The sequence below is a fragment of the Cylas formicarius genome, unplaced genomic scaffold (genome assembly GCF_029955315.1).
Source record: "Cylas formicarius isolate icCylForm1 unplaced genomic scaffold, icCylForm1.1 PGA_scaffold_1__22_contigs__length_36826433, whole genome shotgun sequence".
Classification (NCBI taxonomy): Eukaryota; Metazoa; Arthropoda; class Insecta; order Coleoptera; family Brentidae; genus Cylas; species Cylas formicarius.
In genome coordinates, this window is record NW_026844264.1 from 26,535,770 (window position 1) to 26,550,217 (window position 14,448).

Consider the following 14,448-nt stretch of genomic DNA (forward strand, 5'->3'; position numbering starts at 1 on the left):
AAACTTGTCGATTCTATATTAAGTATTTTCAAAGATTTCAAATATACAAATAGTGTGTCGAGGTCAAAAATATTGAAGATGAAAAGAAACAATATAAAATTATTTTCGAATATCCAGGGTGGTTCATAATTTTTTTAAGGGATCACCCAATATATTATTGCATTATATACTCCCTTTTATACTCATCATACTTATCACCAACGTAGGGTTGTTATAGTCTATACCCAGTGTTATGATTGGTATGGATTTATGGCCATTTTTTCGTCGTTTAAGACTATATTCTTGAACCCATTTCCGACGGCTGCTATTTTATGATCTCAACAATTTTATAAAGTAATTTATTCCATACTTGTCTTTAAGTTAGATTGAATCGTTTATACAGGGCGAGTCAAAATGAAAAATATATATTTTCGTGAAAATATCAAATGGCACATCTTGTACCTTGTACTTTTATTAATTACACGTATTAATATAATTATTAAAGTTATACACCTTTTTATGAACAAAACTCCGATAAATTGACAAATTATTATTAAATAGTGAAAAATATGTTTCCTTTCTTTACATTAATTTAGAAAATCTGCCTTTCTTAAAAAACTACAGGGTGTCCAAATAGTGTCAAACTAATAATAATTTCTAAATTAATGGAACGCAAGGAAATATTTTTTTCAAAAAACTTAATTATTTTTTTTTGGCTTATGGCGACATTTTTTCATATTCTGACATTCGGAGTTTTGTTCTTAAATATGTGTATTCCCCAAAGAATACTAATTTTAATTATAGCCTTAATAGGAGTAATTAATGGGAGTATATATTGTTTCATTTCATTTTTTCACGAAGAATTATTATTTTTCATTTTGACTCACCCTGTAAGAACTATTCGAACTAACATAAAAGAGAAGTATAGGATAAATGATTGTAGTGCTTTATAAAATTACAGCTGTCGGAAATGAGCTCAAAATTACACAGGGCATTTTTTAACGAAAAAATGGCCATAAATCCGAAAACAATACGTATAGACTATAACATTCCCACATTGGGTGATTGAGTATAAAAAGGAGTATTTGCTAATGCCTGTATATTGACAAATAATTTTAAATCGTTTCCTTTAGCCTTATCTATAACTTTTGTTTTTTTTTTTCTAAACAAATCATATATGAAATATATCACTTTTGGACCCCCTATCCAGGTGAAAATGGCATGATACAGTTATATATAGTTATATATAGTTAGTTAGTAAAGTAAAAACATTTTCATTGTGCAACCGTGGTTAACTATTGGTAAATCCATAACCGTGGCAACCGTATCATAATTTGCTCAGTAGTTTTGGTTAGTTAGAAGCGTCACATTAATTTGACTTTTACCATCTGATTATTTCAAACCATGTGGATGATTACAAATATTATCTGTTTTTCGAAAAGTGCAACATTATGAACCAAGAAAACTCAATTAATACTAATCTATTAACCAAAAAATAAAATTATTGGTATTAACCAAATTGTGAAATGTCGATTAACATTATTTCCATGACCAGGAACTCTAACAAATATAATTTACTGTAGTGATTTTGGAACTTGCCAAACAATCCAATCAAAAAGTAACAGATTTTCGTTAGTAGTTACTTCGTTTTGGTCATTTCACTATCCCCGCTGCCGGCCAGATTTGATATCATGAGTTCAAATTCAACTTTCCTTTTGCGGTAATTAAAGAATTCGGATTATTTCGTCAGTCATCGAGAGATGGCGGCACAATTTAGATAATACTACAAGGCCAATGACCACATAATACTGCGTGTCCCACTTAAGAACTATACACTCTTGTAATGGTTCGTTTTGAAATATTTTTTTGGGACTATTTAGCAAAAGAGAGATGTACTATTATGAATTCTTTAAAGAATTGGCCACGAATTCTTATTCAGGAGCACTTATACCAACTATACCAAGTTCTATCATGTTTAAATACAGGGTGTTTGCATATCATTTGCGCTCTACTTAAGGCTGTAAGTACATTCCTGTAAAATCTTTGTTTACAATTTGATATTGAAAATTTCACAGGCAAGTCTTTCGGTCTATCTGTCTACTCTTCGCAATCATTATAAATACGATTATAGAATACGCATATCGCTACTAGAGATTAGAGGCTCTGCCTATGGTGATATCCAGCAATTCTTCATGCGAATCAGTTCCATATTAATACCGCTAAGATCACTAAATTGAACTGATCAAAAATGATTATAACACTCTCGCATTAAGAAACAGAGTATATAATAATAATTTTTTAAAAAGAACTTATCCTATCCGTACAGGGCAGGTATCCTGCTGTCAGGTAGGACATTGTTTTACGGTGACGAAAATATAAGGTGTTAAGGGACATCTTTCTTAATTTTCCGAGGGCAAATAAAGTCCTCGAAAAGGAACTACGGCTTAGGTAATCATAAAGCGCGGAAAAGATAAATCCGAATTAAAATGCTACGCTGAACTTTCTGGAAGCTTATTTTAACAAGAATACATTTTCATCTCTGTCAAGAATACGTAAACCAAAACACAGCTGTATTATAAAACCCATTTCGCGATGGAGTGATGGAATCTAAATAATTTCTCGTTCGTTGCAGGCGCTCCGGTAAGTAGGATCTCCTTTTGACTCAATAAAGAAAGGCACACACATTTAAAGCGAGTAAATGCGATTAACGCTAATCATTTGAAGGTATTTTTTTGAGTTAATGAGGTGCACTCTAGTACTTAACTGTGTGAAAAAGATGAAAAATAATTAATACTTATAAATAAGCTGTGCCGAGCAACTTAGTTAAGGTAACTTTGTTAAAGGTGGAGATCTAAAACAAACAACTGGTTGGTTAAAGGTGATTTTCCTTGTAATTGAGCAAATTAGTACGATAGTTAGTTGTGTTTTTGAATTATTAGGAACCATGCTACGATTTTATGGGTTCCTTTACCCGGTTTTATTATTATAATAATATTTATAATAATAATTATTATTATTATAATTATTATTTATTATTATATTCAGCGAAACATTTGTTACTAAGCTGTTTATTAGTTAAAAATGGTGCTCAACAAAGGCATCATTTGACTGCTTCCATAATTGGTTAGGAACATTGCACTGGGTGAATAACGCTCTTCTTTTGGCAATATTCACGCAAACTGTACCTAATATAATAAAATATGGAATTAATTAATAGTCTAATACAATTTTTTTTTCAAATGTTCAAGTTTGTAGTCATACTTTTAAGCTATACACAAAACGCATACACTGATTTTGGGCTTTTTAATTTCGCACATAATTGATAAATAGCATAAAATTAATACGATTTAAACTGCCACAAACTTCAACCTCATCAGAAGATATCCCGGGTTCAAGTATCATATTCGTTCCATACATTATTCAAATTTGCAATTTCGTAGTATTTAAAAAAAAATTATGTAATTTCGCAAGATCTTTTTCTATATATCTTATATCTTTTCGTTATGGGATGTTTATTTGTGGATTATATTTTAACTAAAGAATTAATATTTTCAAAACTGGAACATATATCAATTTTTGTATATAATACAAAAACCAAATTTTATTAATATTATTTACATTACATTATGTTTTATACCATATCATCTAGCTGAAATCCAAAAATAATCCAGGTTTCCTAATGTATAATAAGAATTTTGAAATATAAAAATCCTCTCCAACAAGTAAGCCATAGCAGGTAAAATGACTGTGTTATCCTTATGTAAATATCGTATTTGCTTTTAGATACGATCTTTTGAAAACAGTTTATGCAGATTAACTATTTACATTTGTTAATTCTTCATCATTACGCTCCTTTTGTATGGCTTCCAAGTAGCGTATATTTTATCCACACTACGATTCCCGAAAAATCTTCATACGCACTGACTTTTGAATTTTAAGGCGACATCCTTAAAAGTATATGCATTAGTGGGAATTTAGTAAAACGATTAAATGATTATTTGATACAAGGATTTTTCCGAAGTCTTGCTAACTTGCCGACCAATTTATCTCAGAATTTTTAAATAGAACAGCCTCTATATAATAAGTTTGACGTGTATTAAAGTGCATAAAGGAAGCAAATGGAAAAACAGACTCGAAGATGGAGGAGATAAGAGAAAACCATACTTTTCAAAAATGTTACATTTAAAAATTTATATTGTAATTGCATTGTAATTTTTTTTTATGGTTTGCTTTTAAGCCCAAAAAAATGTTCTGTAATGTTTTTTGGTCGGCCGGTGGATGTTAATCGTCTTGCTTCTAAAGTAATCATAAAAATAAACAATATTACTCTTCCTCTTCAAAACGAGGCAAAAAATTTGGGATTACTTTTAGATACAAAACTTCGCTTTGAAAAGCATATTTCGACTTGTACGCAAAGGGCTATTGGCCGTTTAAAAGGGTTGTATAGCTCATGGCATATTCTAACTCGAAATCTTAAAAACCTTATGCGATGCTCTTGTTCTCTCCGTTTTTAATCATTGTGGCCTTGTTTGACAGCTAATTCGTCACAACGTATTGAAAAAATTCAAAAATGCTGCTTGAAGTTTATTTACGGCATCCGCCGCGGAAGACCTATCAGCTACAAGCTGAAGGAAGCGGGTTGGATGAACATGAAGACGAGGCGCTTGATCCATCGCTGTTGTCTTTATTTCAAAATAATTAAGACAAAATATCCAGTTTAAGGGGGTCATAGTTTCTCGTCACCGATCTGGTATATTTGAAAGATCTTTCAGTTACGACTTGGTTAAACTTTATAATGACCTACCCCATTCCGTTCAGAATGCGACAATAAATTATTTTCCAAATAAACTAAAAACGTGGTTATGTTCTAGAATTTAAAGAGAAAAAAAAATGAAAAAAAACATTGAGAAGTTACAAGGCGCAGGAAGAATCTAACTAATGTGCACTGCTAGAATTCTTTAAAAATTTGTGGTACTTACAGTACTTTAGTTAATAGTTTTTTCATTTACAGAGGTAGGTTTAGGCTTTTCATTCTGCTATATAATTAAGTGGGTACTTAACGTATTGTAAATTGTAAACATTAATTAAAACCATGGTGTGATGTTATGTGTAAGGATAAGTGTAGAAATCAGCAAGCAGATACGTCTGGGCGCTGCACTCTTGCCTTTTCTTGTAATTTTTCTTGTCGAAATTACCTGAATAAGTATATTATTATTATTATCATTATTATTATTAAACAGTGGCCAACAAGGTAGGGTGCCACCCTGTATAAGAACCCACAATCTCCTATCTCACCAAATCACATTTTCCATGGCATCGATTGGCATTCAACTTCTCAAAACAAAGCAACGAAAAGGTGTCTCCACACCAAAGTTCAATCAGGCAATGCGATAAAATTTGCAGCATCTGTTATCAAATAGCTCAATCTCTAATAAGCGCCATTAATTATGTACCCGCAAATACGGCGAATAAGCGGGCGTTCCGTAGTGTTTATGCTAAATAATTTATCGAAGCATTACACTGCTCGCACCGAATTTAATTTACCTAGAAATTATGAATATCGCACGTCGCCATGATAAATCGCGTGGCGAAACAGCAAGGATTTTGTTCGCACCCTGTCGAAGGCCTACCAAAGAAAATTGTTGGATCGCGATCAGTCGGATCGAAGGACACCAACGTGATTCCTTCCACAAAATATTTGACGCATATGACATATGAAGCGACAAAAAAAAAGTATTGTTGGAGGTTTAGTTATTATTTACTCTTCATGTATACTGACATTTTAAACTATACAACGTTTCGTGACCATGATCAACCTCTATTTTTGTTTTCTTCCGGCATTCTAAAAGAAAAGGTAGTTTATGTATATTAATGGTTCATAAAAAGCTAAGAGTAGTGAAAACCATATTTCTGAAAGTTCAAATAATTTCGAAAGATTTTAAATCAAAAATCTAAAATTTGATTGTTATCCTAGCAGAAACAACCTGTACACAAAACAAGTGAATTCTGAAAACTGAAAATAACTTTTTTGTAAAATTGTAAATAAATGTGTTAGGAAAGAAATGCTAAAATCAAAGAATTTGGCTTTTCTAAAATATTTGTTAGTCCCACACCTGATAATTTAATTTTGGCTGCTTCAGAACATTATGTATTTAAATACACAACTTGAGATACAATCCCATTAATAGTTGCAACCCCATTGAAAATGTGAGCACATGTAAAAATCCAGAAATATTTTATTTTCCTAGATATAAGGTATCTAAAATGTAGGAGAATTGTTCATTTTTCGTTTTTGCTTCTTTTTTAGTATCTCACATCGTTTTCGAGATAAAAAATTATAGCGAATGAAAAAACCAAAACTGCAAAGGATTTTTTTAATTAAAAGAACCATCGGACCAAACGAAAAAATAACATTCTGACACACTTTGGTTGTGAAAAATATTTAATTAAATTGGCACCCTACTACTGCACTGCAGGCCAATTTCAACAAAATCGGCTAAAAGGTTTTCCCGCAGGTAATGCGAATGTAATTGCAATAAATCCGTTTGCTACTAATTAAAACACCCTTGTAGGATTTTTTAAATTTCTGCTGATAGTAGAAGTAATAAAAAAATATTGAGATGAAACCTAAACTATAGAGAAGGAACGTAAAGTGACTCATAGTCATGTTTCATAGCCTTATCACCCTAAACTTTTATTATTACAAATATTTACAGAGAAATGATGTAGGTTTAAGGTAACATCTTCCTAAAGTTTTTGAGTCGACTAAAAGCATGTCAATGAATTTAAAACATTGAAGTAATCTATATTTATTAGAGACTATAAAGTATTTAAATCAGAAAATAATAAATTGGCAAACAAAATAAAAAACTGATCGTTTGATAGAAATATTATATATTTTTAAGCAAAATAAAAATACAAGCAGGAGGTTTTAAATGAAATGTTCCACCAATACAGGGTGTTAAATTTATTTTGTTCTGATGCGCATTTTACCTACGTCGCGCAAGCTTTAAAGATGAAAAGTTGGAAAACAAACACTTTGATAACAGAGAGACATCGCCTGACTTGCATATATGCGAGAAAGCCCTTTGTGTTGCAATCCATATTTTCCATTTGCATATACATTTAAATGAAAATGTTTCATAGTGGAGAACACTTCGATAACACAAAGCATTGTCTAGTTGTCAACAAAAGCTGAGTGGACACTGGACGCCGCCATTATTTCAGTTGAAAGAAACACCTGATACAGTGTTGTCTATATATGTCTCGACGCTCAAAGAAATTAAATCCGCTGACCATATTATGCCCCTGAAGTTAAACTTATCATCATACAATTGAGAAGGTGTTTGCTCGAGCATCCTACGATTGAAGAAGCGGTGATTAATGTGTTGGTTCATAAAAGTGAATATGTGGTAGATAAATTTAGAGACATTTTTTTCATTTTCAATATATAAAATCATAAAACCAATTTCGACGGCCAGTCAATAAGGGAATAAAGGATAAAGGTAATTGGTTAAGGTCTAAAAAGCGGTAGCAGTAGATGCAATTCTTGTAGAAAAGCTTTATTGAGTCTTTTAGAACGCATTTCCATTTAAATTTCTACTTCAATCTTAATGACATTAAGGTGCTATTTGTTCGCTTGCCTCCATTTTCATGTCCCCTTTTTCCACTATCAGAAAAATGATGTTTTCTGATAGCACAATATTGAAATCATTGGGTTTTAATAATGCTGTTAGAATACAGTGCTACACATGTAATAAGAATTTCCGTCAGGCTTGTATCAGAAGCAAAGAATATTTGAAGGTCTTTAACTACCCTAGAATCTCAAGCTAGTTCTTATAACAATAATCTTTACAAGCGTGATACCTAAGAAGTGTGTCTAAGATTAATTAATTTTAAATTAGTTTATGAAGCTAACGAATCTTTTACTCGGAATCAGTTTTGCATCAGCAAAATTTTCTCAACAAAGGAGTGGGAAAAGGAGAAAACAAATACTATTTACAAAACTTGTGGATCCTTCCTGCGTCGATTAATGTTGAGTCGAACTTGCTCTGAAGAAGCCAACAGGATGATGGGCGAAACGTTTCCTTGAATAAAAAATTGTTATAAAAATAATGTTAAAAACAAGGTGAACGTGATCGAGGCGATCCATTATTCAATCGACGCATGCCAATTCGGTTTCGTTATAAACAGCAATATTTTAATTGTAACGTTATATCATCCATTTTATACGGTCCAATCAATAAATCATAAAAGAATTTAATTATTACCCTTCCCAAAACGGGGAGCCGGTATTTATGGCTTCATTGTGCGGCGCTGAAATATTTTTGCGTAATCCCTATCTGCAGTCGCGGTTATTTATGCCACAGGGTTTAGTTTTGGGATAAATATTCTAACCGAAAACTTTTGAGTTTGTTTTGGAATAATTGTCGCGCTTTGTACTTTTAAATAATAGTCCACTTAAAAAAAAATGTTTAGTTGCAAAATACAATACTTGCCAAAACCGCTAGATAACAAGAAGGAAAATTTCTGAACATGCAGTCTCAAAAATCTTCAACGTAAATACTCTGGTATAATTTGTACATTCCGCAGATAGTCCACCATTCAGAGTGGAGGAGTAAATGAATATCATAAGCGAATACACTTTTCCTTAACGAAAAACAAAAAAAAAATATTGAACTGAGATGGGTTTTACTTGATGAAAATCCATTCAACACAATTAAATTAGAACAAAAAATGACTTTATGACAGCAGATTTGACAACACCGTGTCTATATCAAATACAAAATATGAAAATATTCCGATTTCTATATATCAATCAGGTAGTATTATATTTTTAATTACCAATAGGCTGTTAAATTGATAAATCTATTGTAAAATTTATAGAAAAGTTACAAATGACTGTCTGCTTTTTAGTAGGTTGTATTAAACAATGGTTACGAACGCTCTTCGATAGATAAGATTATAGCTAAAAAAACATTTTTCAAAGAAACTTCCACAGGCTACTCTAATACATTTCACAAAACTTCTGGATTCCTCCTGCGTCGGATTTTGCTGAGTCGAACTTGCTGACGTTTCGCCAATCATCCAGTTCGCTTCTTCAGAGCTTTACTGAAACTGGCTAGAATTTTACTCTGTACCTGCTTATATATTGTTTGAGGGTGGCGGAGCTAAATGAGGGGCATAAACACTATCTCGGATGACCGATTCCCATATTGGTGACAGGTAGAGACCTGAGTCGCGGTTAAGATTGTTAGGTTTCTATAGACTCGGATTTTTCGAAAAAGAAATCTATAAACAACTTAACAATCTTAACCGAGAGAATAGAGAGAGAACCTAGCAAGAATATTCCCAAACATCTATCTAAATTTGGTCTTAAGATTGCTTTTAAAACTGAAACCACTATTGGAAAATTTTTAAAAAACAATAAAACTAAATTAAGTAAAACTAGAAGTCGGAATATTGTCATATTTTGTATTTGATAAAGGCACAGTGTTATCGAAACCGCTGTCATAAAGTAATAAATAATTGTGAAAATGTGAACATTTTTTGTTCTAATTTAATTGTGAAAAATGTAGGTGGGACAAGAACCAAGAATTAGAAGACTCGGGAATGAAAAAGGTATAACTCGAAGAATGACAAAAAGGCAGCACTGCCGAAAGTGCTCCTCATGTCTCTGTATATATGTTTTGTTGCCAAGTTATGCAATGTATTTATTGAAAAGTAAAACGTCGACGTACAATTTCAAGCATAATATTAATCTAGCAGTAATTACAAACTCGTATAGATGGAGAAACCGAAATTCCGATATGGTCACAAGCGGCAGGGGAAACTATTCGGTATTGCATAAGATGGCGTATATATACTTGATATTAATAAAGTTGTTATAGTTTAAGCGCCGGTTCTAACTTCCTCCTATTTCGAAATTTATCGCGAAAGACCGAACTAATCAATCAACATTTATAGTTTGGCTCTGTTAATAAGGTACAGAGTGCGCAGTACGAAGTATAATGGTTCAACGATCAATATTACTATCGGGATTAGGACGCTTTGGCAGTTTAAAAAAAAAGAAGAACCGAAATTTTATAACTACATTAAAATATTTTTTAAGATTATCAAATCTACATCTAGCATACAAAATAATTTTTCAACTGCCTTCTGTAAAATACCTAATTATACACCGATCTAGCTTGCGAGAAGCGTCACTTTACCACGTAAGTTTTTGGTCCCACGAATCCGAGCCACATTTTCGAAATATGATCGCGCGGTATTTGGGAGCAATCAGATGTTTTTGAAGATTTTACGGCACGGCTTGAATTTTGACATAATATTTGAATTTTGACATAATATTTGAAGACAGTGGAAGCTTGAATATTAAAAACTATACGCAAAACGTGGTTGTTTTGTGAAAATTCTTGACGACCTAGTTGCTGATAATATTATTATTTAAGAAAATATGTCTTATATTGCTGAACAAGATCAACTGTGAAAAATCTTGTATTGTAAATACTTCCTGTTTGGAGTTGGAGCTCAACGGGGCACCTTTCAGCTAATAATCTTTTTAAACTTTTTATTAACGACATTAAGAGCGTTTTTTCTGTTTTCCAGTTCCTTGCGTCTACAGACGACTTCAACCTTTTTATAGTAATTAGAATGGTTGCCACCTTTTGCAGGGCACCTTGACAACTGCGCAGTCTGATAAGCAAAGAGAGTATCTCCTTTTCGGATGCCGAAAATGTAAAGTCGTAGTTTTGCAAGGTTAGAAAATCAAGTTATAGGTTTAAATACTCTTTATTGTCGCGGGTACTAGACAAGAGTATAAGTGTTTGGTTTGATTCCAGACTTTCGTGCACAAATCACAGAGCTCACTGCTAATAAAGCCACGATAGTGCTTCGTTTGTACTCTTCTTTCTGGAAAATTCACAGTGCAGTCGTACGTTAGGTTTTACGTTATACCGCTTGTATGTGATACCTCACTTATGGGGAACAAGGATAAACTAGAGCAATTTTAAAGGAGGTTCTAAAAAATTTAGGGAAAAAAAATTATTAGAGAATAACTTGGTTGATGAACCCGGATTCCTTGCGATAGCTTTATAGTTCTGCAGTAAATGTTAGAAATCGGGAATTCTTTAATGTCCAGTTCCATAAGACAAATTTTGGTAAAAATACTCCAATACTCAGAATGTATACAATATTGAAGGAAATATTGCAAAAAATAAAATAAATCGTTGTTTTCATCTCCGATTGGATTGTTAATGACAGGTTGATTTCTAAATATATTTTTTTGATCTTGTTGGTTGTGGCCGTTTTATTTTATGCTATTAGGTGTAATCTTGGTTTAAATCAATATAGCGTAAATAAAATTGATTATTTATTATTATTATTATCCACACATATTATACCTTTCTATTATTTAAACGTCCAACGACATACTAGTAAAGGTATATAGTAGAATTTATACATACACTCACACGATTATTAATATTGTAGATAATTTCTTGTATTTTTAAATTGAACTGGGTTCGTACATTTAAAATTAGGACAAGTGAAAAATTAAAAATCTCTAACAAAGTCTAAGAATACATGGTGTTATCCAATTTCTAATTCTATTTTGATGTTGATATATTTTTTTATAAAACATCATTTTTTAACAATTAATCTTAATATTAATCTGTGTTTGGTAGTTCTAGTTCTAGCAAGGCTTAATACATAAAAAGGCATTTTCATTATAGGGACACTCTATAACTCTTTGACATTTGACCTGACAGGTCGTTATCGGTGTTAAAATCCACAATATAATGATTCTCGGTTTTATTTTGGCATCGCTTTATGGGGCAATACTCGCATTCGCAACGATTGCCTCGTTAAACCATATTACGGCCAAAGTCAATAAAATCGGTCGAGTGTAAAATGTCCACATACCGGAATATTTAAAAAAATTAACGACCCACTAGCCAAAACGATAATGTACCGCACAACTCTTTACATACAAAGTTTAGCCGGATAAACGTTAAACGCTTCCCAAATTAATAACCGTCCAGATTAGTTTGCAGTTGGTTAATATTTCGGATTAACTGTTATCCAACAAGTAAAGGGTTGCTAGTTCCTTGCCTATTTTCAACGTTTTAAGTAATTTCGGATTTGATATTTATTTATTTATTAACAGATTCAGAATATAACAGAACTCATGTTTCAAACCACAGTACTGGTTCAAATAGCATATTATGCAATAAGTGCGGTAAACGGCATTTGACTCACGAGTTTATTTGACACGAGCGGAGCGAGTACTTAATAAACGAGTGACTTAAAAAGTTTACCGAACGTGTTGCATACTATACTTTTTCTACGACCTTTAGTTTTTGGGTACATTTTCGCAAAACAACACGAATACATTCACTGACATAACTCTCAGAATTGACAAACGTCAAAATTCAAAGCGTAGGAAATATTTCCAAAAACATCCGATTGCTTCCAAATCCGTGCGGTAAAATTCCGGAAATGTCCGAAGTGGCTCGGATTCATGGGAAACGAAATTCACGTGGTAAAGTGGAAAAAAGCTATTACAAAATACGATGATCAAAGTACCCCGGTATTCTAATGATAATGAAATAACTTTTTTCTACTCCCGTCTGTAAAACATCTAATTACGCACCGATCTAGCGTGCGTCACTTTACCACGTCAGTTTCGTTTCCCACTGATCCGAGCCACTTCGGAAATTTTCGGGATTTTACCGCACGGGTTTGGGAGCAATCGGATGTTTTCGGAGATATTTTCCACGCTTTGAATTTTGACGTTTGTCAATTCTGACAGTCATGTCAGTGAATATATTCGCCGGGCTGGTGTTAAATAAACTCGTGGGTCAAATGCCGTTTACCGCACTTGTTGCATAATATACTATTGAAAAACATGTATATATGGGTAAAAAGATAGCAGCAGCAACTATAGCGAGATATCAGACATATTCACTTACACATAGTCATTTGCAGTACCTCACGGCTCACAGCAGATAGAGTTTTTAATAAACTAGTGACTTAAAAAGTTTACCGAACGTGTTGCATACTATATTTGTTCTAGGACCGTTAGTTTTTGGGTCCATTTTCGGAAAACAGCAAGAATACATTCATTGGCATGACTGTCAGAATTGACAAACGTCAAAATTCAAAGCGTGAAAAATATCTCCGAAAACATCCGATCCAAACCCGCGCGGTAAAATCCCGGAAATGTCCGAAGTGGCTCGGATCCGTGGGAAATGAAGCTGACGTGGTAAAGTGACGCTTTCCGTACGCTAGAAAGGTGTGTGATTAGGCATTTTACAGACGGGAGTAGAAAAATGTCTTATCACAGGATCACCATAATAAAAGTCAAATTAGTGTCGATGTAGTTAATCCAAGTGAAAAATATTTAACAAATAAATTTTACACAGGGACTCGTTGTCAGCAAATTATTGTCTTGTCTTCTGTTTCTACATTAATACGAAAAAATCTATATTTTTTGAAGGTGAGGGAACATGGAGGAAAGGTCAAGAAAACGATTTAAAACTTTTTTGAAAAAGTGTATTAAAACAAAGAGGTTCTTGTAAAATGCCTAACTGGATTTTTATTCCTACAGATGCGATAATTTTGCTTATTTACGTAACAGTAATTGTGATTCTGTATGATCCATTTTGGAAATACACGATGTTGTGCCTTTATACAGACATTTATGGATATTCAGCCACAGTTTTGCGAACCACCCGTAGTTTCGAATTTCTGCAGTATTTTGCGAATGGTTACTTCTTACTTTACTTTTTACTTCTACTTCGCGAAAATGTAGCGCTTTATTGCTAAAATTTACTGAATTCCACAATAATATAAGAACCGAATAACATAAACAAAGAGATAACGAGATAAGGGTAGTAGCAAAAAAAAGATTCGAAACCTCTTATTGGAATACCCATTATAAGTGTAACTTAACAGTTTAAGAATTGTTGTGAACATTATTGTTACGTCTGACAAACAGCTTTCCTCTATTTCACTCATATAAATATATTGGACCTCTGCTTTTCAATATATTTATAGATGATCTCGTATCTTCGATCATCTGCAACAAGCTTGCCTAAGGGGATGACCTAAAGCTATACGAGAGCATTGAAACTGAAAAATAAATAAATTGCATCTTAACATCAGCAAGTGTACTATGGTTTCTTACCACCGCACAAAAACTCCTATAGTCTTTAATTACAATATGGATGGTACTGTCCTGACTAGACTTGCTACTGTGAAGGATCTGGGGATTTTATTTGACCAGTCATTCTCTTTTGTACCTCACATTACAAAAATGGTTTCCAGTGCAATGCAAATTTTAGGATTCGTAATAAGAAATTGCAGGCATTTTTGTAGCTCAGCTACTGTTAAATTGTTATTTAACTGTTACGTTAGGTCCAAGCTTGACTATGGCTCGCTGATATGGTCACCAATTTATAACTGCCA